This window comes from Lissotriton helveticus, chromosome 3_1 (assembly GCF_964261635.1).
Source record: "Lissotriton helveticus chromosome 3_1, aLisHel1.1, whole genome shotgun sequence".
NCBI lineage: Eukaryota > Metazoa > Chordata > Amphibia > Caudata > Salamandridae > Lissotriton > Lissotriton helveticus.
This window is the reverse complement of record NC_136061.1, coordinates 1,831,229,724-1,831,254,589: the sequence shown is the minus strand read 5'-3', so window position 1 is coordinate 1,831,254,589 and position 24,866 is coordinate 1,831,229,724.

Here is a 24,866-nt window from a genome sequence, read left to right as displayed (position 1 = left end):
CATGTAAAATGGTGTTTCTATCCGGGCCTAATGTAACCACGTTACAGGACAGGGGGCATGGGAAAACTGCCCTGGAAATTCTCAAGGTTTGGGAGGAGGCTGATACAAAGGTGACATTTTGATGGTACAGCGGAAGACTTTGTTTCTCTGGAAGACCTATCTAAATAAGCTGAGTGGCAAACCGAAGGAGGACTGTGCCAGGCAGAGTCCTGCATTGTGCAGAAGGAGTGCCCGCTCTTAAGGGTCCATGGTGCTAGGCAGAGGCCCAGGCACCTGTCGACACTTCTGGTGATTACCATACTATTGGGAGAATGGTCTTCTGCATAGTGAGCTTAAGGTCAATGAGGCTGAGTCAGCTGATGTATTGGTGGTCCCCTAGTGTTAGCATGCCTGCATACTGGAGTTGGCTCATGATCTCCATGGCAGGACATCCAAGCAGGCCAAAATCTTTGACCAACTGGCAGCCCACTTTTATTAGCTTTGAGGAAACATACAAGATGCATTCTGCAGATCCTGCATGGCCTGCCAAGCAAGTGTAAAGTCAAGGGCAAAGCATTAGCCTCCCCTACTTCCATTCCCTGTAGTTGAACCACACTTTGAAAGTGTGGGCATTGATATAGTTGTCTTAGGCAAAAGGTTTATCTTGGACTTAGTTGAGCATGCCACACTATCAATCAATCAATCAATCTGTCAATCAGGGATTTATGAAGCATGCTACTCACCCGTGAGGGTCTCAAGGCACTGGAGCGAGGGGAGGGGGGTTTTGTGCAGCTGCGTCTCATCCACAGAGCCCGGTCTTCCTGAATGCTTGCAGAGTGGGGGATCGTCTGATGCTGAGAAGAAGTTCGTTCCAGTTCTTGGCTGCGATGTAGGAGTAGGCTCTTCCTCCAGAGGTTTCTCTTGGGTGAATAGAAGGAGAATCTTTTGTTGAGGTACTGGGGTCCAGTGTTGTGGAGGGAATTGTAGGCGTGAGTGAGCAGCTTCAACGGGGAGCCTGTGGAGGTCTCGTAGGTGCTAGGTGATGTGGTCTTGTCGTGGGATGCCGAGGACGAGTCTGTCAGTGGTGTTCTGGATGGTCTGGAGTTTGTGGAGTAGAACTTTGTTGATCCCAGCATATTGGGCGTTTACGTAGTCTAGTCTGCTAGTTATGAATGCATGGGTGACGGCCTTTCTGTATTCAGGGGGATCCCTTTGAAGGTCTTGCGGAAGATGCAGAGGGTGTTGAAGCACGTGGAGGAGACAGTGTTGATCTGTCAGGTCATGGTGAGAGAGGAGTCGAGTATGATGCCAAGATTGCGGGTGTGGTCCTTGGGTATGGGAGGGTTGCCAAAGGCAGTGGGCCACGACATGTTGTCCCATGCAGAGGGGGTGGATGCGAGGATGAGAACTGCAACGTCTTTCATTCCTTCCTGGAAGCCGTGTCTGGTGGTGTAGGGTTCCTTGGTGAGGGAGAGGATGAGTTGGGTGTTGTCAGCGTAGGATACTATGCTGTGTCCATGTGGTGATGGTAGGCTGGCTGGCGTTGCTGGAGAAAGGTGTGGTGTCGGTACCCTGTTTCTGTTAGTTGAAGTTGTCATAGAGTGGTTCAGTGAGGACCTGGCTTGGCAGTTTGGGCTGGACTTTTCCCTCTGGGAGGAGGGTCAAGACTGATTTGCTATGGCTAGGTCCAAACTGGGGTAGCAAAAAAATTATTGATTTAGGCTCAGATCTTTTTTCTGGGGATGAGTGTTTGCCATTGTTCAGCATTCTGTCCATCAATTGTTCGTTTTACTTTTAGAAAGTTGGCTTTTTCTTTTCTTAAACATCTGGTGCCTGCAGACTGTATCCTGGGTCACATGATTGTGAATTTAGGGGCAGTTGGCCTTTATGTATTCCTCCCAGACAGTGAAATAAAGGGGGACTAGCTGGTGGCAGGATGGGAAAGGAAGAACTGTCCCTGCCTCCTTATGTTTCAAAGTGGCTGCCTTGGCACACTTTTGATACCAATCCTTTGCCACCCTTGAGCTCTTGGAGCCTGAGCAGGGGAGGAACATAAATCCAGAACCAGATGACAGGGCGGGGAGTCCTGAAGTTTCTCCTACTTCAAAAGCTGACATCATTTATAAATATTGGACTCTCAGGCCAACTTTTCAGTTCACTCCTGGACTTGCAGAGTACTCCCAGAAAGACTGCCTTGTTCTTCAGCGGACAGCTCTGGTTCTTAATGCATGCCTTGCTGCTTGATCCCAGGACAACCAAAGTGACTCCAAGGGCTATTGATTACATCCAAATGAAAAAATCTTCAATGCAACTTTGTCCACCAGCTTCCCAACTATTACACCTCAGACACAGGCTGCCTTCACCTGCTGAACTTCCTCAATTATTTTTCTTCGAAATTTCTTCTAAGTCAAAGGTAAACCAAGACTGGGCCAATTTCAACTCATGTATCCTAACCCTGCTCCACCGCAGTCGTCCATAATGTTCAACTTCGTCCCGATCTTGCGTGACTAGATGTCCGCAGTTGCCGCTTTGATGTTTTCAATGCTATTTTTCACTAAAAACTTTGGAAATGTATAATTACAGTTCTACTGTTAGGATTTAATTAGTTTTGGCTAGGGGTGGGTGGAGCTCACAGAGTTGCACTATGCGGAATTCCACAGAGTTGCATAAAAAGTCTGTGGAATTCCATGGAGTTCCGCGAGTGGGCGCAGTTGCTCCATTCGCCTGCCCACTCCTACAAACAACAACCTCTGCTTCACATGGCTCCAATCCAGGCAAATTGATTCCTGACAATGGTGGCTAATTACAGCTTTGTTTTTAGGAGGTGCATCCTCATCTGATGTGACAGGCTCAGTGCAACATCCCTGGCTGACAGCAGAGGGGAGTCATGCTAAGGCTTGAACTGGGAAAGGCTGCCAGGAGATTTATCTGTGAAACCGTTTTGCCACAAATTATGTTGCTATACGTTCTGTGCATTAGTGGCATCCGTAAAACCCTGATTTATTCTGGTATATTGGGAGAAAGGCTCATGAGTCATGGCACACCATCCAACTATTTCAGGTCAGGATTGATGTGTGCATTATATAACCTGCAGGCACCTGCTGTAAAATTAGTGTAACTGTTGCATTCTCCCTCTGCACACAATGGACTTCTTTTTAAAAATAAATGTGTGGTCTTTTTCATAGCTCCATACATGCAGCTCTGCGGCTGCTTCACAGCCCTTTATTATATAGACTCTTGTTCATAAGTACACCAATTGAAAATGTACTATTCCGCGGGGATGAGCATGGGTGGAGTCTTTGACCACACCTAAGTTGCTCTAACATCTGCTGAAATTTCCTCATTCCACCTAACCTACGGTTTGACAGGTACTCACTGATGCTGGTGACAGGACGTGAGCATGAGCAGAGGATCACAAGTGACGGACAAGGGCAAGTTGCAGTAGTAGTTGCTCCCGGCATGCGCAATCACCACATGGTCAGTCAAGGCCATGGCGAGCATGAACAACGAGTTGCACGTGCAGTCTAGCGCAGCTCTCAAATGAAGCTCAAAGAAAGAACTGAGAAGATTTCAACGCATTAGCACACCCACTGTTTCAGGAGACATTGGGCCATATTATCAACAAAGGGCAAAACATTATCGCCGCTTTATCGACAGGAAACTGCCGCTAAAGCGGCGACAATGGACTTGATAATATGTCCTTGTGAATTCCCATAGAAGCCCAGGTTCTGGTGTTAACCTGGGCTTCTATGGGAATTCACAAGGGCATATTATCAAGCTCATTATCACCGCTTTAGCAGCAGTTTCCTGCCGATAAAAGCGGCGATAATGTATCGCCCTTTCTTGATAATATGGACCATTGTTCCCTGGGCGCAGCACACCATCCAAAAGAGTAACAGACTACAGCAGGTGACGTCACCGCTGGGCAAATGTTCTGGAACAGAACAAACGAGTTACGTGACATCGAAACTACAGAAATTCTTATCATTGTAATAGGAGAAGGACAAGAATATCAAATAGCCTTTAATCTAAATGACCATCAATCAGACTGCCATGTTGGAATTTGGAGAGCTCTATTAATTACCGTAGACGTCTGTAATAACACTTGTTACCACCCACCCCTAGTTTTAGCAGCATTTTATTTATTAAACTTATGTATATTTTTCAAAATTGCTGTGGGATTTTTCTTGTGTTGTGTTTTCACATTATAGAGCTAGTGTGCTGCATAAATGCTTAACACATTTCCTCTAAAGGAAGCCGGACTGCCTTTGTGTCAAATTCCCAGATGGTTAAGCACAGGTTAAATTATGTACTTTTTGTGCTTCACTTTGACAAGGATTGTGGGTATTTCTTGAGAAGGGTCTTTACCCTCTCAATCAAAAACCCAATTACCTACATTGGTGCTAAGAGGTGGTATGCAGTACACGTGGTTGTGCAGCAACATTCAATGATTTGTGTAACACTAAAATCCCCCCAAATATTCTGACATCAAATTTAACTTCTTTTTAAATTCTCCTTGATTTACCTCTTTTGCTTTTTCCAAATTACCTCCCATTCTACCGGACTGCCTGCGCCTGTAACTCTGTCTGCAAGAGTGAAGTTTGAGCTCAACAACCCGGAACGCTTCACTGTGGCCGAGTTTAAAGGATTCTGCAGAGAACGGGGACTTCCAACATCCAAGAGCTCCAAGAAGGGGTATTGAAGAAGGCCCTCAGGGCCTAGGAGGATGCCCATCAGTTTCAAGCCACAGCACAGGTACTAGAGGAGGAGGAAGAGGATATCGAGGGTGAGGTGCTGGAGGGGGAGGATGGGAACTCCCTGATGATGTCTTCAGAGGAGAAAGGGGGGCAACAGGAGTGAGGTCCTCTGCCGGATCCAGAGCCAGCAGCAGAATCTCTTCTCAAAATCTGACCCCAGAGGAGCTGGAGAAAGGTAAATCAGAGAGGAAGTTGAGGCTACAGCTGGCCATGCTCAAGATGGAAGCAGCCAGTGAGGAGGCTACTATAAGAAGGGCGGAAGCGGAAATCAACCTGGCCAAGAAGAAAACTGAGGCTGAAAGGGCCTTGGATGAAAACAAGTTGGTACTGACTTAAAGCTAAGTCCAACAGAAATTGTGGCAGTAATCCAGTGTCCCATGAGAGGAGAGAGTCTGCATACCCCAAGATCTGGTGCCTAGCTATGGGAGGATGATATTGACACATGGTTTTCTGACCATGAGGTAACCCTGAGAATGCATAGGGTACCTGAGGAGGATTGGGGGTGGAAAGCACAGGGTACCTGAGGAGGATTGGGGGTGGAAACAAATGCCCATGGTGTGGAGGAACACTATTCTTGCACTAGGGGTGGGGAATCAGATGTGGTATGCTCCCATGAAGACCATTTTGCTCACAAAGTTTGGGCTCAACCCGGCGATATACTGCAATGGATCAGTGGTAGCCTTATGGTGCACAATCATTCTTGAGTGGATTTCTTAGACCACTCCAGCAAGCACTGAGTGGTTGGGTGAGGAGCAATAAAGTAAATGATTTCAGTGGGCTGCATGAGAGAGCACACACTCAATACTTGCTTTATAGTGTCCCAGAAACACCTGATTGATAGCGAGCCAATAGACTCCAGGGAGCTTGCAAAGGAAGGAGACCTCTGGGTCAGCACCGGGGTATCCAAGACAGCATCTGGGGGATCCCCAAAAAAGGTTTATAGGGTCCCTAATAGAAGAAATAGGTATGAGAGTCTGCATACCCCAAGATCTGGTGCCTAGCTATGGGAGGATGATATTGACACATGGTTTTCTGACCATGAGGTAACCCTGAGAATGCATAGGGTACCTGAGGAGGATTAAGGGTGGAATGCACAGGGTACCTGAGGAGGATTGGGGGTGGAAACAAATGCCCATGGTGTGGAGGAACACTATTCTTGCACTAGGGGTGGGGAATCAGATGTGGTATGCTCCCATGAAGACCATTTTGCTCACAAAGTTTGGGCTCAACCCGGCGATATACTGCAATGGATCAGTGGTAGCCTTATGGTGCACAATCATTCTTGAGTGGATTTCTTAGACCACTCCAGCAAGCACTGAGTGGTTGGGTGAGGAGCAATAAAGTAAATGATTTCAGTGGGCTGTATGAGAGAGCACACACTCAATACTTGCTTTATAGTGTCCCAGAAACACCTGATTGATAGCGAGCCAATAGACTCCAGGGAGCTTGCAAAGGAAGGAGACCTCTGGGTCAGCACCGGGGTATCCAAGACAGCATCTGGGGGATCCCCAAAAAAGGTTTATAGGGTCCCTAATAGAAGAAATAGGTATGAGCAAAAAGAAAAGTAAGAAGTTCACCAAAGCACTCTAGAATGGTTCACAGAGAAAGGATACCCCAAAAAAAGAATGGATTTATAGGCAAGAAGACAGGAAAGTTTGTCCCCAACTGCTATGATTGTTACAGATATGGGCACATGAAGGAGGATGTCAAGTGCCCCAAGAGGGCACAACCCCACACTGGTGGGCATACCTAAGGGTTGGCCAATGTAGAGTATGGGGAGGATATTGCCCCAGTTAGTATGGGGGAACGCGCAGAGGTTCACTTAGTGTCCCTAGGTGACAAAGAGATGATGCCTAAAGCCCACACGTCTGGTAATTCTTCCAAGAATAGGCAGTAGGTCACCATCAATGGGCAGAGGTGGAGGCTCTGAGGGACACAGGAGTCAGTATGATGATTGCAAGGCATCATTTGGTGTTGTAGCAGACAACTATGATAGTCAGTACCCAGTGCCTCTGGTTCCTTTTGAGTTGGGGGAGTCTCAGGTTCTCTAAAAGTAGCTGTGAGTTCTGCCATGCTCATTGATTGCGTACTATGGAATAACTTTGCCCACACTGTGTGAGAGGAAGCGGAGCTCAGGTCCCCCTAGAGATGTAAGAGTTATCTAAGTGGGTATGCCTGATTATAAGGTCCATGGCAGCCCAAGAGGGGAGTCAAGGAGGCATGGAGTCTGGAAAAATGGCCCAGGCAGCTGCCAAAAAGAAGAAGGGCAAAGGGCTTGGAAAACCAGAAACTGAAACTCTCATGATCCAGCAGGAGGCTGGGGGTGCCGCCAAAACCCTACAGGAGAGGACGTTGAAGTCCTGGAGACCTGACTGAGGTTGCTGGCTTACAGCAAACAAATGATGGACGGAATGCTTAAAATGCAAACATTCTCCCCCAGTCAAAAGATCTTGGTTAAATCCATCGTACTTTTGCCCACTACGCCACCCCAGTTTGGACCCAGCGGTTGCTGGCTGGCAAGTTGAGCCCATCAAGGAGGGGTTTTGTAGAGCTCAGAAAGAGTGCCCAGACCCAGGCAGCTATAGGAACCTCTGGAGAGCACCTTGTCAATTTATTGAATGACCTCCTATATACTGAGCCTAATGTCCCCAAGCCTGTGTGACACATTTGTTTTGTGGTCCCCCATTGCTACAGAGCCAGACATTTGGGGCAGGGCAAGATGTTTGCAAGGCTTGTCACCCAATTTATTTGGCCCTGGTTGAAGAGAGCCTTAGATGTATTCTGTAGGTTATGTCCCATCTGCCAGGCCAGTGGAAAGTCAGGTTAAAAGCTCAAGGCTCCCCTGTTTCTCTTAAATGTTGTTGGCAACTTGTGGTATCTCACATGCTTGTATATGCAGAACTTGGCATGTGATGGTAACCATGATTATGGAATTTGTTGATATCATAGTTTGATGACTGGGAGAGATCTTGTGAAATGAGAAGCAGCAGCTGGGGAGGATTGTTTTAACCCTTCTTGGAGTATAAACTACACTTCGAACTAATCTGATGTCTCCTGGATAATAAATTGATGCCAATTGTCACACTGGCAATGAGGATGGGATATGGCTCTCACATGTGAGGAAGGCTTAACCTCAAGGGTCCCAACATCTTATCTGTGCTGAACCATTCTCTAGCAACAACTGGCAACACTACAAACTTGCGCTTCACCAAATCATTTCAAGGCACGCAAAGATACATCTAAAAGTTGTTGCAGTGGAGCTCAAGGCTGATCTGGACAGGTGGAGTAAAAGAACTTGGATTATCTACTGGAAGGAATCCTCTGCCTGTCTTTCTAAAGGCCTGGAACTTTGATTTGTGAATGATGGAGTTTTACTTAAATGTGCAAGTTGCTCCCAGTTTATTGTTGAACGGGTTTGTTGACTGGGAGATGCGCCCTGACAGTTACCACTACCACAAGACTGGTCTCAAGCTTACTGTCGTGGTCAGCTGCTAGTCTTGCTGTTCGATTGCTGGGCTCTCACTGGTGGGCTAGTGTATTCCAGTTGACCACAAGCAGACTGCCTGTGCTGGCATTTTTCAAGCCTGTGCCAGAATTCTTCAAATGCACATAGTTGCCAGACCGCCCATGCTGGAATTCTCTCTGCTCAGGGATGTGTGATAGAGTATGTGTCACGTCATCACACACTTGACGTGACGCTCCATGAGCACCATTTCGAATTGGACAAGATTGTGTGTCGGGATTGCCAGAGCAGTGATACACACACTTCAGCAACATAGCAACACAACGGATTGGCACGTCTTTATAAACAGTGACGCACACACTTTCAAGGCCGACAAAAGAGGATTAGCGTGTCTGTGGAAATAGTGACGCGAACACTTTGGGGCATAAGTCACATTCAAACAGTGACACGCACACTTTTCCCTCGAAAGCAGTGTGTCACAAAATGCAGTGCACATTATCTCTCCAGGGCTGTGGCACAGATTCTACACCATCCAGCAACTGATAAAACTTCAAAGGTTTATCGTGAGGAGTTTGCCAGTGTTGAGTTTTGTTTTCATCAGTGACACACACGCTATGTACTGAAATACTGATACATTATACACCAGATATGTAACTGTAGTGTGTTTCAGGCTTCTCATCAGTACCACACACACTGACTCACTGTGCCACTGTAGCTTTGTGCTGTGCATAGTTGATTGCATGACATTTCTGGGATGTTTCTTGGGTAAAAGGCTATTTGTGCATCACGTGTAGCTTGCAGAATATAACAGCACCGCCATTTTCTTAGCAACACCTATAAAATGGCAAAGATAGTGCACGGTTTTTGAAAGGTGTGCTAAAGTTTGTGCGGTACCTCTAAGTTCCGAAAGAAAAACAACATTACTACTACATTGCTTAGGTTCTGAGGGGCAAGAAGTTTTTGATAACCTTCTGTATGTTGTTGGGGAAGATTTGAGTGAAAATAAAGCCTGTATTATGAAACTAGATAGGCACTGCTTACCAAACATTAGCATCACCCTACAAAGTTTTTATTTTGGCTGCAGGAATCAAAAGGAAGGGAAAACAATGGAGAATTGTGTCATAATTTTCAGAGAATTGGCCTCATCATGTAAATTGGATCCTTTGGTAAAAGAGAGAATAAAAGACCAATTTATGTTAGGACACAATATTGAGAGGGTGTGGGAAGAATTGTGGCAGAACGGCAAACTGTCTTTAGATGAGGTCCTTTTGATTGCTAAAAAAAAATTAACACTCCAATACATGTGTTGACGCCATGAAAAAAAGAAGAAGGAAAGAGAAAAGAAAGGATGTAGACAGTAAGATGGAAAGGACTAGTACTTTCCAGGGAAAGTGTTTTTGCTATAGTAAATGGGGACACCTGGCCAATGACAGAACGTGTCTTGTGAGTAAAGCAATTTGAAATAACTCTAAAAAAGGGGTCATTTCAAGACAAGAAATTTTGACCCTAGCATTAAATCTGTGTGTCGCAACGCATAAAGGAAGGGTCCGTAGAATACTGTAAAGACATGTGTTTGTCGGATCTCCCAAGATGAACTACGGTTCCCAGAATCCTAGGGACATTCGCAGTAGCGGACGTACCCGCATTCCAGGACGCCAGAGAACAAAAGAGCTTCCAGGGTGCCAGTCGGGTGCCGTTTACTCCGCGCCAGGAGCAGAGCGTTCGTGAAGAGGAGGTCCGGTAAGGGTGCAGGTGCACTGTCTGTTCTACCCCATTCACATTACACTGTTGTGTGCTTCACTGTGGCCTGTCTTTGTTGTTCTTCATTACCATCTGCTGTTTATCTCCTTCGGTATCACGCCGGAATTCCGGCTACGTTGGAGTGAAGGAGCAGGACTTTTCATTGGGACTTCCTAGTCCTTGCTCATCTCTGGAGCCAGTAGCGGCCCGTGGAGGGAGTTCTGTGGGGTGGTGAGGCTGGGCTGGGGAGGGGCAGGATCGGGGGTAGTAAACACCGGAATATGGATGAACGGAGGTAAGTAAACAATTAAATAAATAAAACAAATTAAGTTGCGAGTGCTGCATCACATTTTGCCCATCCCCGCCCGCCTCACCACCCCACAGAACTCCCTCCACGGGCAGCTACTGTCTGGAGCCCCAATTAACCTAGAAGGTTATTAATAGAGCCAGACACTCCCCAGGCAAACCAGTGATGGACGCAAAACTGCCAAATTTATTTTTCTGTTCCTTCCGGCAACACACGCTGGGAGCGCAGCTGCCGGATTGCATTTTCTGTTTATTTCTTGCAACATGCACTGGAAGTGTGGCTGCAGGGGTGTTCTGATTAGTATTGGCAAAAATCTGTTCTATCGTGTTGGCGAGTTGGTACATCAACTCGAGCAGGGAGAACAAGCAAAACTAATACAACGCTATACCTCATTAACTATCATTTGTAACTTTGACTGCCTTACGAGTTCCCAAGGAGACATTGGGAAAACAGTATTCTGAGTATCATGCAAGATGTATTCTAAGAGGATACAATACCAGTCATTTATTGCGAATTGACTTGTGGTGCATTACTTTGGATATTGGATCTACATTTCTTGTGACATTTAAAGGGTTTATAGAAATACAATCCAAGAGGAATTGTGTTTTTTTTGGGGCATTATGCTTTTGGGTTAAGCCAACAACTACGTTCTTCTAATAACCTATGCTGTTGTCTGGACTTGTCTATTTCAGTTTTCCATAGCAGGGGTTGATTGAACGTTCCTGAAAGGCAGCTCTCATCCCCTGTTACAGTCATCTCTATGAACCCTAATCCTCATACAATTTCATCCTGCACGAGTTTCCTGTCTGGAAGGGGAATTATTTTACTTTACAGGTAGAAACTTCTTAAGGCAGGATAGGGACGGTAAGAGTGTTTTAATATTGGTGTGTTGTGTTCTCAAACGTTGTTTTCATTACAGGTCTCCTTCCCTGCTTTTCCCATCCATCCTTTCCCCCACTTGATTACTCCATTAAGTCTGTGTCTGTATACTCAGACCTTGGGGCTATTAGGAAGTGGCCCATATATAGCAACATATGATCCTGAGGATTCAATGCTACAACACTGTGCTAATCACTGAGGCCAGCATCAAGGGTTTGTGTGCAGTTGTGCAGCATGAGGGCCTTGACTCTGAGTGAGGTATTTAATTTCTCTCTTGAAGTCCCTGGGCAGCAGAACTGCGATACTCAGTCATTGAGAGGAGGCCCTAACAGTCCGTTGGGTTATGAAAAAATTAAATAATCTTTTATGGGGTAGTCTTTTTGAGGTCCGGACAGGCCATAAACCTTTGTGTGAGATTTTTAAAAAAAAGGGGAATTGATGCGGTGTCAAGCAGGATCACTAAATGAGTCGTTGCTCTACAGGAGTATGATCTTGAGGTTAAATATCTATCAGGAGTGAAGAATAGAGCAGCAGACACGTTGTCAAGACTGGTGCAGGTGGATGAGGAAAATCAATCTGACCTGTGATGATGATGACACTGAAGTGGTATTTAAGATTGAAGGTGATGGCCTCACAGAAAGAAAATGGTGTGATACTCTTGATTTGGACTAAGGGATGTTGGAAGTACCAGATTTAATAAGAAAGGGGTGGCATGCTAGAGTGAAATGTAGTGATGCCTCTGAGAAGTTTTGACATGAAAAGGATGAGTTGTCAGTGAAGAATGGATTGTTGTTCAGAGGCACAAGATTAGTTCTACCATCTTCTCTAAGGTAGGAGCTTATAGCTCTGGCACACTCTAGTCACCAAGGAATGTTGAAGACCAGAGAAAGACTCAGATTGACATACTTGTGGCGAGGCATGGATAATCATGTGGAGAGGGTGATTAGAGAATGCTTTTCTCTTGCCATTAATGAGAAAGCTGCCAAACCTAAAGTGCAACCCATGGTGATTAGAGATTTTCCCAATAATCCTTGGGCAGAAGTTGCCTTGGACATTGTAAGGCCAATACATGCAGGTGGCTGTGAATCGTACGTGTTGGTACTTATTGACATGTACTTGAGGTGGCCAGAGATGACGTTCCCTAACTGCTAGAGCAGTCAACCTCGAAGCTGGGGAACCGGGTTCAAGTCTTGGCAGGAACGCTCAACATCCTGTGATTCTGGGCAAATCACTTAATCTCCCCGTGCCTAAAAAAAATGTATGTGTCTGTGACGCAACTGGTGCCCATGTAAAGTGCTCTGATACCTTCAGGTCGAGTCCGCACTATATAAAACTCCCCAAAATAAATGTCATATGGTTTCTTAAATAATTGTTTGGGAGGGAAGGCATAGCCAGTGTGATTCTTATTGACAATGGGGTACAGTTAGTATCTAGAGAAATGGAAGAGCATTTAATTGATTATGGGTACAGGCACAAGAAATGCTCTTTTTATCAACCAGAAACCAATGTCATGGTGGAATGATTGAATTGAGTATTAGAGGAGACGAGTACCATGGTTAAGGATAGTGGGTTGAATTGGAAGGAGGAGATTGCCAAAAAGGTTGAGGCCTACAGAGTGTCTCCTCATGCGGTCACAGGAAAGTCCTCTTTTGAGCTGTTCAAGAGTAGACAATCCAGCACTCTGGTGGCACCATCATGAGTCAATGATATGGAGTCGAGGTCAGGGAAACTGGAAACAGACAAGAGTCGGGAGCTCAGGGAAGCAAGGAAAATAGAGGCTTGCAAGAAGAACTTGAAGCAAGAAAGTCTGTCCAGAAAACAGAAGCAAGGTGGGAGAACTAAACTTGCAGTGGGTGCCCATCTTGCAAAGGTAATGTAGACAGTATATTATTGTTCAAGCATGGCTGCCATATTTAGAACCATTATGTGTCCATCTTGGAAATTTAAAACAGTAATACACTGTGGACAACAGCATTCCATTGTGATCTCCAGGTTTAGAGGGAGTGGTTGCGTAGAATATGGTGCACTGCAGATGAAATGACTGGCAATCATGCAACCTATTACCACTGCGTAGAAAGCTGGAGTGTCCTCTTAAGAAACCTTTAAATAAGTATTCTCCCCCTATGGTTTGTCAGAGGCAGTAACCAACACCAAAATCATTTCTGTGAGAAAATAGGTTGTTGTAGGGGGTGAAACCCTACTCAAGCAGCAGCCACAAATCCTTGTCAAGGTGAACCAAAAAAGTCTCTAAATTAACCTATGCTTAACCCTCTGGGAGTTTGGAACAAAAGCAGTAAGGATACTTAGAGTGAATGTGTAAAGGCTTTATGCAGCACTCAAACAGATATAAACTGAAAACACAACACACAAAAAACCCACACAAATTAAAAATAGAGTACATTTTTATAAACTTTTTGAAACCATAACAAAAAAAATCCAGTTAGTCGAACTGGAGATCTGCTATTGTAAGGGCTTATGTAAAAATAGTGCTTAAAAGCACAAAGTGTCAGCTATGGTTATCTAGTCGTGCTGAGCTAGGACAAAGTCCCAAGTTCAGGCTGACCACAATGGAGTTTGGGCCAGATATAAGGGTCAGGTTAGGTCTGCTGAGAATTGTACCTTATGTCCTTGATATGGGACATTGGTAAATGCAGTGGTGGTTCCGAGGAGCGATGAGTGTGTCCTGCCTTGAGTAGCTATGCGTTGGTTCTGAGAATGAGCTGTGAGGGCTGCAAAGTAAGGTCCACTTTGAGTTGTTTTGAGCTGCATTGGTTCAGATAAAGAAATGCGAGGTTTGTGCCGGGTTGCATCTAGGGGTAGGCGGAGTGCGCGAAGACCCACTATGCAGAATTCTGCAGAGTCGCAAAAAACCTCAGCCGTGCTACGCAGAGTTACGCTTCTGGCGGAGTTTGCTGATGCACTCGCTCTTGTTGCGTTGGGAACCCAGTGTGTGTTCGTACTCCAAAATCACATGGTAAATTATCTGAAGTGTGATCCTGTTTTAAATCACGTGTAACAGCACAACGCGGTCCGCATGGCCATGGCCATCTTGGTTTTATTTTCTCAGTGATGGTGCTGGGCTTAATTTTTAATCTCTTGTTAATCTTTGTGATCCTTCTCCTTTATTACTTTTCTTCCCTTAAGGTTTGCTTTTTACAATAGTGTGAATCTTCGTGTTTGTGTATTTTATGTTTTTGCTTACATTCTTGTGTTTTTTGTGACTTTTTTACTTAGTTTATTTCCTCCTACTTCTTTCCTTATTTCTTTCTTCTTTAGTTTCTCACCATGTGGGTGCCGCTGCCGCCCAGGTGTCCAGCCCCAGGCGATCTTTGGAGACGAGGAGGTGGCAGCACTCCATTGTTTTTAATGCAGCACCACCTCCCCTCTATGCTGTTATCATGCGGCAGGCCCGGTAGTGGCTACTCCCTGCGGGAGCGTCAGCTGCACTGAGGGACGGTGCAGTAGTGCATGCGTCTCAACAGCGAGGTTCGGCGCTGAGTTCAGCAGATGAGGCACAGCTGGGCCAACATTCTAGACAGGAAGCAGGACCTGCTCAAACTGCTAGGTGTCGAGATTCCGGGTATCCATGAGTTTTAATTATTTGTTGTGTTGGTGTTCTACAGTGCTAAAACAAATTCCGAATAGCATGCTGCTCACACTCAGTGGCAAGTTATTTAGTACTGTTTACGCTGGTATAATAATATTATTATTGTGTTATTTTTGTGTGATCCAGTTTCTAGTTTCTATTAGGCAGATGCAGTTGCCTTTTCGCATTCAGCAGGCACTCACTTTGGCTGATTAATAAAGAAGCTATTGGAGACTGTTTCTGCTGTCACTATAGTGAATAACTGAGTAGTGCATTCTCTCTGTGATTTTGTGTATGTAACTCGTACAGTTCAAGGTTATTTATATAATTGAATTCACAGCCATAATGTGAAGTATGCAGCCATCTATGCATTGCAAAAAAAGGAGAGTGAGTTTGCTCATCAAGGGTGTTGGGAATAGGAATAGAATAAAATCATTAACTGCAATATGTTAAGAAGATTGGGAATATGGATTTAACAACAGTCGATATACTCGAGTCGGAAAACATTAGTAGTACTATAGGTGATCTGTTTTAGCCACTGTGTTTGCTTTTCATAAAACATTTAGTGGAGCTAATTATCGGAATCACTAATCTATTTTTATTTTTCGTCTTTATATCTTTCATCAGCAGCCAAGGGGAAGAAGAGGGATAATTGGTAGGGCCTGGGGAAAGCTGGTCAGTCGGCCAACCACCAGTACCACTGCAGAGGGATCTGCAGATCCCAGTAAGTCCTTTTATGATTGTTGTGGACTTCTTAGGGAAGAACGGACCGTAGAATCTTGGGGTATATTTTGTCTATTGGAATGTTGGTGCTCTCTATGGTGATTTGTGAATATTCAGATAGCAGGCCCAAGTAAGCTAGTATGTTTTAAATTAGAAAAATCACCATGTATGTTTGTTCAGAAGGCTTCCCTTTTTCTGCTTATGCCTAGCTCTAACCCAGTTCAGTTCATGAGACAGTGGCCATGGTCATCATGGACCACCACATTCACCCCTCCCTCTCACTCTAGTGTGCTGTAGACCCCTTCATTTATTATTAGAGTACACCACGAGTTTTCAATGACCGGTCAGCAAGGCTGGAAAAAAAGTATGAGGTCCCACTCACATTGCTTTTGCCACCCAACCCCATAGGTTTTTCATGCCTGGCTTGTCTAACTTTGTGAACCACCCAATCAAATGCCCAGAGTGATCTTTGGAAGATACATTCTAACTGAGCTGTAGTGCTACATTGCTTGATTGCTGTTCTATTTGGGGTTGCGTATCTGGAACCTAAAGAAAACTATGTGTAATATTTTATATTCCAGCCAAACAGAACATCGGTGATGCCGGCTTCAGTGCCGCTGCAGGATAAGACGGCTCAGTTCTTGCAGGCGGAGAAGCGGCAGCAGAGACGGGCACTGGTAAGTCAATTTCAATTCAATTCAATCTTTATTTCGTTGCGTTGCAACATAAAAGACAAACAATAAAAATACAGGATAATACACAGACATCAATAATCAATACTACGTTTCATCATGACGGACACCCTATTATCAAATTTACATTTCATCATATTAGGACACACTGTTATGGTTAGAATCCATCACAGAAATAGATAAATATTTAAAAGTCTAAAATTCATATTTAAAAAAACATTAAATTGAGTTTATAACAGCCAAGGCAAAAATAGTTTAAAATCGCACGATTTAACTAGACATAATTCGTGGTTTAAACAGATCCATAGGATGAACATTTTTTTTTTTTTTTTTTTTAAAAGAAAGCGATGCTTTCTGTATAATAAAATTTACAGCCAATAAGAATTTACTGATTCCGAACACAATTACTTGACTGGTATCTGTAATTAGGATTCTGCCAGCTTCCTTATGGAAAATGGAGCCAATATTATAACACAAGGGAACAATCCATTTTTTCTTGCGTTACCATAACTCGGACAAAAAAACAGTATGTGTAAAACGTCCTCCCTTTGATTACTAGTGCACAAGGTACAATGGTCATTGTTTGTCTTCCCCCAGCTTTTCTCAGTGGCCTTTGTCCTCAGAGTTCCATATCTAAATTTTAAGTACAATGTTTTAGCCAAGGGTGGCAGGATCTCGTCGAGGAATGATTCAAAGAAGGCCTCATTTTTTACCATTAGGAATTTTTCGGTAAGAGGACCATGCGTTCTTATATATACGGACTCATGGCTCACATTTGACCAAAAAGACAGTTTAACTATTTTCTTGGAGGCTGAGGCTAGAGATTCCGGCTCATTCCAAAAATGAGTTAGTCCTAACTTGATTAGCCAAGATTTTACATGTTTAAACCAAAACATTTTCCTACCACTGTCTAGGTCCAAAACTTCTTTCAAGCCATTTCTGTAATCAGTCAGTTCTAGCGTTGTCCATATTCTGACCCATAACAATAATGGTCTCAGTATAACATGATGGTCGGTATGTTTAATATTTAAATCAAGGAATAGAGGTATCAATGGAGTGTTACTAGGGACTTTTAATAATCCCCTGATAAACCTATTCTCCTGTATTTCAAAAGTCTTCTTACATACTGGACCCCATATTTCTGCTCCATACAGGGCAGCTGATTGGACCTTGTACCTTAAGATCTCTAATGCTGGGGTAACTGCCTTGTTCACACTTTTATTATATCTTTGTAATATTGGAAAACAATTTTGTTTAAACACCAGTTTTGATTTCTCTAGCTGTGGGCTCCATCCCATTGACGAGTCCAGTAGAACCCCCAAGTAGGTAAAACTATGTTCATAATCTAATTTTTGGCCGTTTAACAATATATATTTTTTAAAACTTTTATGCGGGTTTAGTGCCATATATTTTGTTTTTTTTATATTAATTTCTAGTCCCTTTAGGGTGCAATATTGCTGAAACCTATCTAGTAAGGTCTGGAGGCCCCGTGGTGTTTGTGAAATGAGAATTGTGTCGTCCGCGAATAGGAGGGACGCTACTCGTTCCCCCCCCCAAACGGGGCGAATCGTTATCACAATTCTCCATATAGGCTGCGATGTCGTTAACATAAAGGGAGAAAAGTGTGGGAGCCAGAACGCATCCCTGGCGTACTCCTCTTTTTATGGGGATTGGGTCTGTAAGTTCCCCGTTTGGCCCCACCTGACCTTAGCATAGTTCTCCTGGTGCAAACCCATCACAAGTTTTAACAGTTCACCAGGGAGCCCCTGCATATCCAAAGTTTTCCAGAGTAGGTCTCGAGGAATCAGGTCAAATGCTGCTCGCAGGTCAACAAAGGTCACATACAAGTGACCCTTGCGAATGATGACATATTTCCAATACAAGCAGCATAGCCTTAATACCTGATCAATGGTTCCAGTTTTTTCCCTAAACCCCGCCTGATATTTGGATAAAACTGACTCATCCTCCAACCACGTATTTATTCGGTTTAAAATGTGCCTGGCATATATCTTTTGTGTTATATCTAAAAGACTGATGGGACGGTAGTTGGCTGGATCACCACGATCCCCCTTTTTAAAAATAGTGATAATTTCTGCGCCATTCCATGTGTCCGGAATTTGGTCACCAGCCGCAATAATGTTAAATAAATGATTTATATAGGGTGCCCAAACATCAACATTATACAGATAGAGGTCGCTGGTAAGTCACATATTTCTAGCACTTACTATGCTCACTAGCTACTGCCATGGCGTCGCTCATCGCTGTCATAAAAAATGACCACACCGGTGGTTAAGTTATTGAGAACTCTTCTATCTGCAAATGCAGCAAAATCTCACATAATGTGCTGTGATGGCTTGAGGGAGACATGAAAGAACAGAAGCAATTTAAAAGAAAGGAAATGGTATATGAGTGAAAGGGTGGGTGGGCCATTCTTGGCATGTGTCACATTTATTCATGCAATACCCATGTGAAGTGATTCCATAACATATATCATGGTTTTCCATAACAGATTAATTTACACTTCAGATTTTTCCCTTGTGAGTTGAACCGTGAGTGAATAAGCCAAAGATGATTAATCGATGATCAGAGTAGTGGGCCCTCTATTATATAGAAACAAAACTCTATCCTACTTGTCTAATCTCTTTACCCTACCCCCTGCTGTGGAGAAAATCAAGTTTCCCTTTCCTTGGTTCTTGCCTAGCACATGAATTTGTTGAAAAACATGGTGGCGGGCGTAGGCCACAGATTAAAGTGGGAGTAAGAGCATGATTTGATATCAAGTTTGGCATGTCGGATACACAGTGATGAATGTTCAAATAAAATCTATATAATCCATTCCTTTGCCTGTAGTGCACTCCATTAGATTAATTTTCCTCAACTTCTACTTACAGCAGACAGGATTATATATATACATCTGCATTTCATACATGAGGTGTGTGACTGACTTAGTATCATATTTGTTATTCATCAGCCTCTTTGGAGACAGGGTAGAAAGAGAATTGCATTTGACAAAGAGCATGGCCATTGGAATTAGATAATTGTCAACTACGTCTGCAGTCACTAGCAAATTAGCAGAGGCGCGGCAAGGCTTCATTATTTTACCACCACACATAACTTGTAATCCATAATAGTGCATAATGCCATACTCATCAATGAGAAGTCATTTATTTCTCAACTGAAAGTGTCTGACTCTATTTATTGTAGTTATTTGAGAAGCCTTTAGAAAAAAAATAATCCAATCACAGCTTTTTAATTCTGTCATTGCTTTTTTATGTTTGGCAATATGTGTGGGTAAAAGAAAACATACAATTGGCCTTGTGACTCTCCTAATCATAATCATCACAGCAAATAAATTCCATGGCCTTAGGGGACCAGCAATGTACTGTTACCATGCCACGCTGTTATTTAAAATAGTTGTTTGCAAAGAGCATTATTTACAATTTGTCTTTATTGTTTTTCTCAATATAGCTACTCCTGCTGATCCAACCGAACCACCCGACAGGCAAGAGAGCAGGCCATTTGCAGCGGCAGAGGCTGGTGCATATCTAGCTTGAATAATGGTGGCTGGTGGTCCTGGAAGAGGATCAATGCTCAGCTCCCGGACCCCAGTGCAGCCGGGTTCACATCAACCTCCAGCCTCCTGACCACCCCATCACCGGCACCCCTGCCAGCCAACTCCTGCCACCCGAGACCAGAATGGCAACAGGCCATTGCTGCGCTGCATCCTGCAGCGTCTGGACACTATCAAGGGCCGGCTCACCTCAATGGAGCAGAGCATGGACCAGCTCCGGACCGATATTCATAATGCCCTCTTCTAACCCTTTTTTAACCCCTTCCGCGCTCCTGTAGGCCATTGGCCGTCGCGAGCACTACCTGGCGGGTGCTGGAAACGGCTAACGGCCGACACGGCCCCACCCACTCCACAGAATGCCCGCACTGCGCCAAAATAACGGCAGCGGTACACGGGTTAATATTTTGTTTTGGTGGGAGAGATTTGTTGTTTGTTGGAGTTTGGTGGAGATGGTGGGAAGGGAGTTGGGCATGGGACTCTAGAGACTTTGATGAACATTTTGAGCTTTGGGTTTAGAATCAGTTTTGCTTGTGAGAAGGGTGGGAATGTTGTTTTGGTGGAGAGGATGGGTTGCTTTGTAAATAAATAAGGGGGGAAAATATGTTTTATCATCTAAATTTATGCTTGAGGTAGTTTATTTTACTTTTACATTGCGCTACTGCCTTCAAGTAGTTTTACACAGCCTGTTTATGTGCTTGTAAGACTTCAGATATCGTAGTACTTAGTTATATAGTCTAGGCTTATACTTCTCTAACTATCTTGACCTTTACCTGAATATACATGCAGCAATAACAGGAAGGCATCACAACTTCACAAGCGAGGTCCCACTTCCACTTCCACCCAGGTGAGATCCAACTGTAAGATTGTTCTGAATGATTGATTGATGATTTTCCATCGAAGGCAACTAAATGGAAGTAGAAAGACTGAGTAAGTGGGTTATATATATTTATTAAAGATTCACAAACAATTGATACCACCTGAGTACTACGTGATGGCGATGACACAATGAGAATGCCTGATTGTGCTAAAATAGAAAAAATTGCAATACTAGTAAGTTTTTCCAAATGTGGAGCTAGCAGTGTTATTTGTGAAATCCACAAGTTATCAAAAATTGATTCAAAATCAGGAGTCAAATAGCTTAGGTTAGACGTTTACGGTTAGTGATGATGATGCTGATGACTGATGTTCTTCATTCTATATCTAAAAAATCTTTGGATCATTTTTAATGTGTGGGTTGGTAATGGGCTGGTGTGGGCTACTGCTTCGAAGATTCTACAGTAAGTTGGTCTTGACTTCACCACATCCGCCCCACCAAGTGTGTTATCCATTGATGGTGTAATTTTAAGCCACAGCTCAATAAATCACACAGCTTAGCGGAAGAGGGTTAGGGGTTTGATGAATAGATGGGTAATGGAATTTGGGGAAAGGTTTGACAAAGACAAACACTGCAGCACAATGCTAACATTCATCTAGGCAATAAGCAACAGCACATCATTCACCATCAGTCTGTTGTTGGAAGGAAACAAAGGAATGAGTATGACAGAGTACAGACACATGCATTGCATACAGTCCTTCTGCCCTGGGCTGAGACCCAATTTACTATATATCTAAATGTTCTGTCATCTAGGTTAGGGAGTGAACCCACCCACTCACTTCTTCTCTTAGTTAACATAATTTATAAAAGAAAAAAATAATACTGTAATGCAAAATTCGGTGGTGCATCTGCATTCTCGGGAATGTCCACTCTTAGTGGCCTCTCTGAACTGGTCCGGTAGGTAAGCAGGAGTGTTGTTGAGCTCATCTAGCTTTCGCCCCTGAAGAAGACTAGAAGAAAGCCTACAGATTGTAAAAGAGAAACTGTATTTTAGAAGGGTGGAGAAGGACAGAGTGAAGATAAGCTTCATGAGGAGTGTATCAAGATAAGAAGACTCTGATACAGAACCAAAAAAACGAGGGGGGTGCTCAGAGTTTCACTTTTGCCACAAGTCAAACACATGCACACACACATACATTCACACACAAAGCAGCATTTCACAAACACACCTCGCTCTATTCCAAAAGCTATTTGGTAGTAGTAGTAGTAGTTGTAGTACTAGGCCTCAGACTCTTGGTTTACCTTTGAACTGAAGCCGATACTCAATAACTTCTTGCTGATATTGCAAGCCTTTAAAAGAGCAGAAAGAAGAGACACAAGAGCTCTTTGCTCAAATTAGGGCAGACAATCATAGTATTCAGCATTGCCTGAAGGAGGTAACAGGGAAAGTTGGGGAAATGGCTGGCAAGATCATAGAATTGCAGCAAAGAGTGCTTTCAACTGAGGAGGTCACTGCTAAAGTGGCAAATCTAACACAACAACATGATGATCAGATAGCCAGCATGCAGCTTAAACTCGAAGAATTGGAAAATCGGCAGAGGAGACAAAATCTACAATTATTCGGCATCCCAGAGGGGCAAGAGAGATCGGATTCTAGAACATTCATTGTGCAACTGATGCAGAAGGCTTTCCCAGAACTGGTAGACTGGGACTGCCAGATTCAGAGGGCCCACAGACTCCCCTTGGTGCATCGCCAGAAGGATGATCAATACCCATCGCCGTTCCTGATCTACTTTGGGAACTATTTGCTGAGACAAGCAGTTTCTTTAAAAGCGGGCCCCTAAACACTGGTTGCCGTGGTGTCCTTTTCATTTTTTTTTTCGCTCTGACTATTGTAGGGCGACTATGGTCAGGAGATGGTGGCTGAAACAGCTAAGTGACCATTTAAAGGCAACAGGGGCACAAGCATTCTTACAGGAACCAGCTCGCTTGAAGATTATAAGGGCTGGCTAAACATATTCTTTTTTTTCTGAAATAGAGGCAAAGGGAATACTATTAAAATGGTAGAAAGACAGAGCTGTTTAAGGCAGAGAAGAAATCAGGAGTTTCTGAGTTAGGACGTCAACGGGCTAGATATAAAGAGTTGTTCTTTTATAGTCATGGCTTTCTTTCTAATTCATTCCCTCTGTGTAAAACATTCTTTTTGTTTGAGAAATATAGCTGTTTAACGGGGCTTTTTTTCTCCCCTATTTGCAAACTATTCTCTCTGGTAATTAATATGGGGGTTGGGATAATTTGGCGGCGACTGTGGCTGCAGGCTTCCAGATAGCTGCCATTCCATCGGCAGCAGTGCGAAGAGGATGATCCCTCCTTTAGAATTAGATTATGGGCGGGCGGGTTGGGAATTTAGAGGCGTAGGAGGTGGCAGGGGTGAGGGGGGGGCGGGTGAAAGGTGAAAAAAGTCAACACAACTGCAGGGATAAAAGCAACAGGTACGATCACGGAAGTAATCAAAAGACCAATGAATCAATTTCTAGGAAAGGTAGTAGAAAAACAGCATCTAGATGGGGGAGATTAAGGGCCTCATTTTTGAGGCTGTGCATCACTTTTACTCCGCCGGTGCGTCACTTTTTGTGACGCACCAGTGGCGTAAAATATGCGCCTTGTTGCGCCATATTTACAAAGTGACGCATTTAGGTAGATGCGTCACTTTGGAAACCCCTGCGCCACATTATACCTGCACCAGGTATAATGTATGCAAGGGGGGCGTTTTGACACAAGAAAGGGTCATGGAAGTGACGCAGTGAAATCTATAAGATTTCACTGCGCCATTTCTTGGCTGCTAATGCGTCAAAATCTTACGCCTGCTTCATGGCAGGCGTAAGACTGACGCAGGCACTAACAACATGGGACTTGCCCATGTGAAAGTACACATTGCTGGAGTTTCGTCACTTTTGTGACACACTCCAGCAATGCGTCACTTTTGCGCCTACAGATACACCAGAAATACTGACGTATCTGTAGCTCCTTGCGCCATGATGCATCATATTATAAATATGACGCATCAATCATGAAGCAAGGAGTGCGCACTGAGAAGTGACGCATCGCTACTTTCACGCAGCGATGCGTCATTTCTCATAAATGAAGCCCTAAGTGTTTAGCTTGGAACGTGGCTGGCCTCAACAGCAGGATCAAGAGACGGGTGGTAGCTGAAGAACTAAAAATGTACAATCCTCAGATAGCTATGCTATCTGAAACACGCATATCATATAAAGACAGAGGTTTCTTAAGACAATTATGATTTGAAGTGGTAGTATGTTCAGCACAAACTGTGTCTATTTGAGGAATAGCTATCTTAAAAAATAAGCGATTTAGAGCAGAAACATGTAGGACGTTTTCTGATAATGGGTGTAGATGAGCTATTGCTCAGATGAAGATAGAGGATAAAAAATATGGTTTTTTTTCACAGTACGGCCCTAACACAGATGATCCTACTATAATGGAGGCAGTGACTTTGGAATTACTAAATTGGGAGGGGGAACAGCTGGTGATGGGAGATTTTAATTGTATAATGGATTATAGGATATACACTACAAGGAGAGGGGCTTTTCAGAGTATGTGGAGAACATGGTCAACAATAGGGAAGATGGGACGGCTACATGTAATTAAGGATGTTTGGAGGACTCTTCACCCTAATGTAGAAGGCTATACGTACTATTCTGTTCCTCATAAACTTCACTCAAGGATTGACATGGCCTGGGCTTTAGACAATATTCTATGGTCTAGCATTATAGAAATCTGTTCAAGGGTTACCTCAGACCACAACCCCATTCTCATCTCATTTAAGATGTCTTCTGAGTATAAAAGCCCATGATCCTTTTCTTTCCCTAGATATTTATTGACAGAAGAAGGCTTTCTGACTCAAACTAGGGTATTTCTTAAGGAGTTCTTTAAAATGAACACAGGGACAGCCTCCCCATTAGTAGTATGGGATACATTCAAGGCAGCAATTAGGGGCTTTACCCAGCAATATATTTGGGGGCAAAACAAAGAGCGGAAAAGGTAATGGAAGTAACTATAGCAGCCATACGCACAACAGAAACCCAGCATATTGAGGCAGTTACTAGAGGTCTCCCAAGTATCGAAAACCTAGGTTATACTCTGGTTAATTTAAGGTCAGAGCTGAAGAGGACATTTAGGGAGAAAAGCATAACAAAAATTAACAAGTATCGACTCTTACAATATGAGAATGGTGGAAAATAGGTAAAATCCTGGCTTTTAAAGTAGCAGACAATAGGGCTAAGACCACTATAAAGAGGATCAGAGGGGCCGATAACAAACTATATGAACACCCA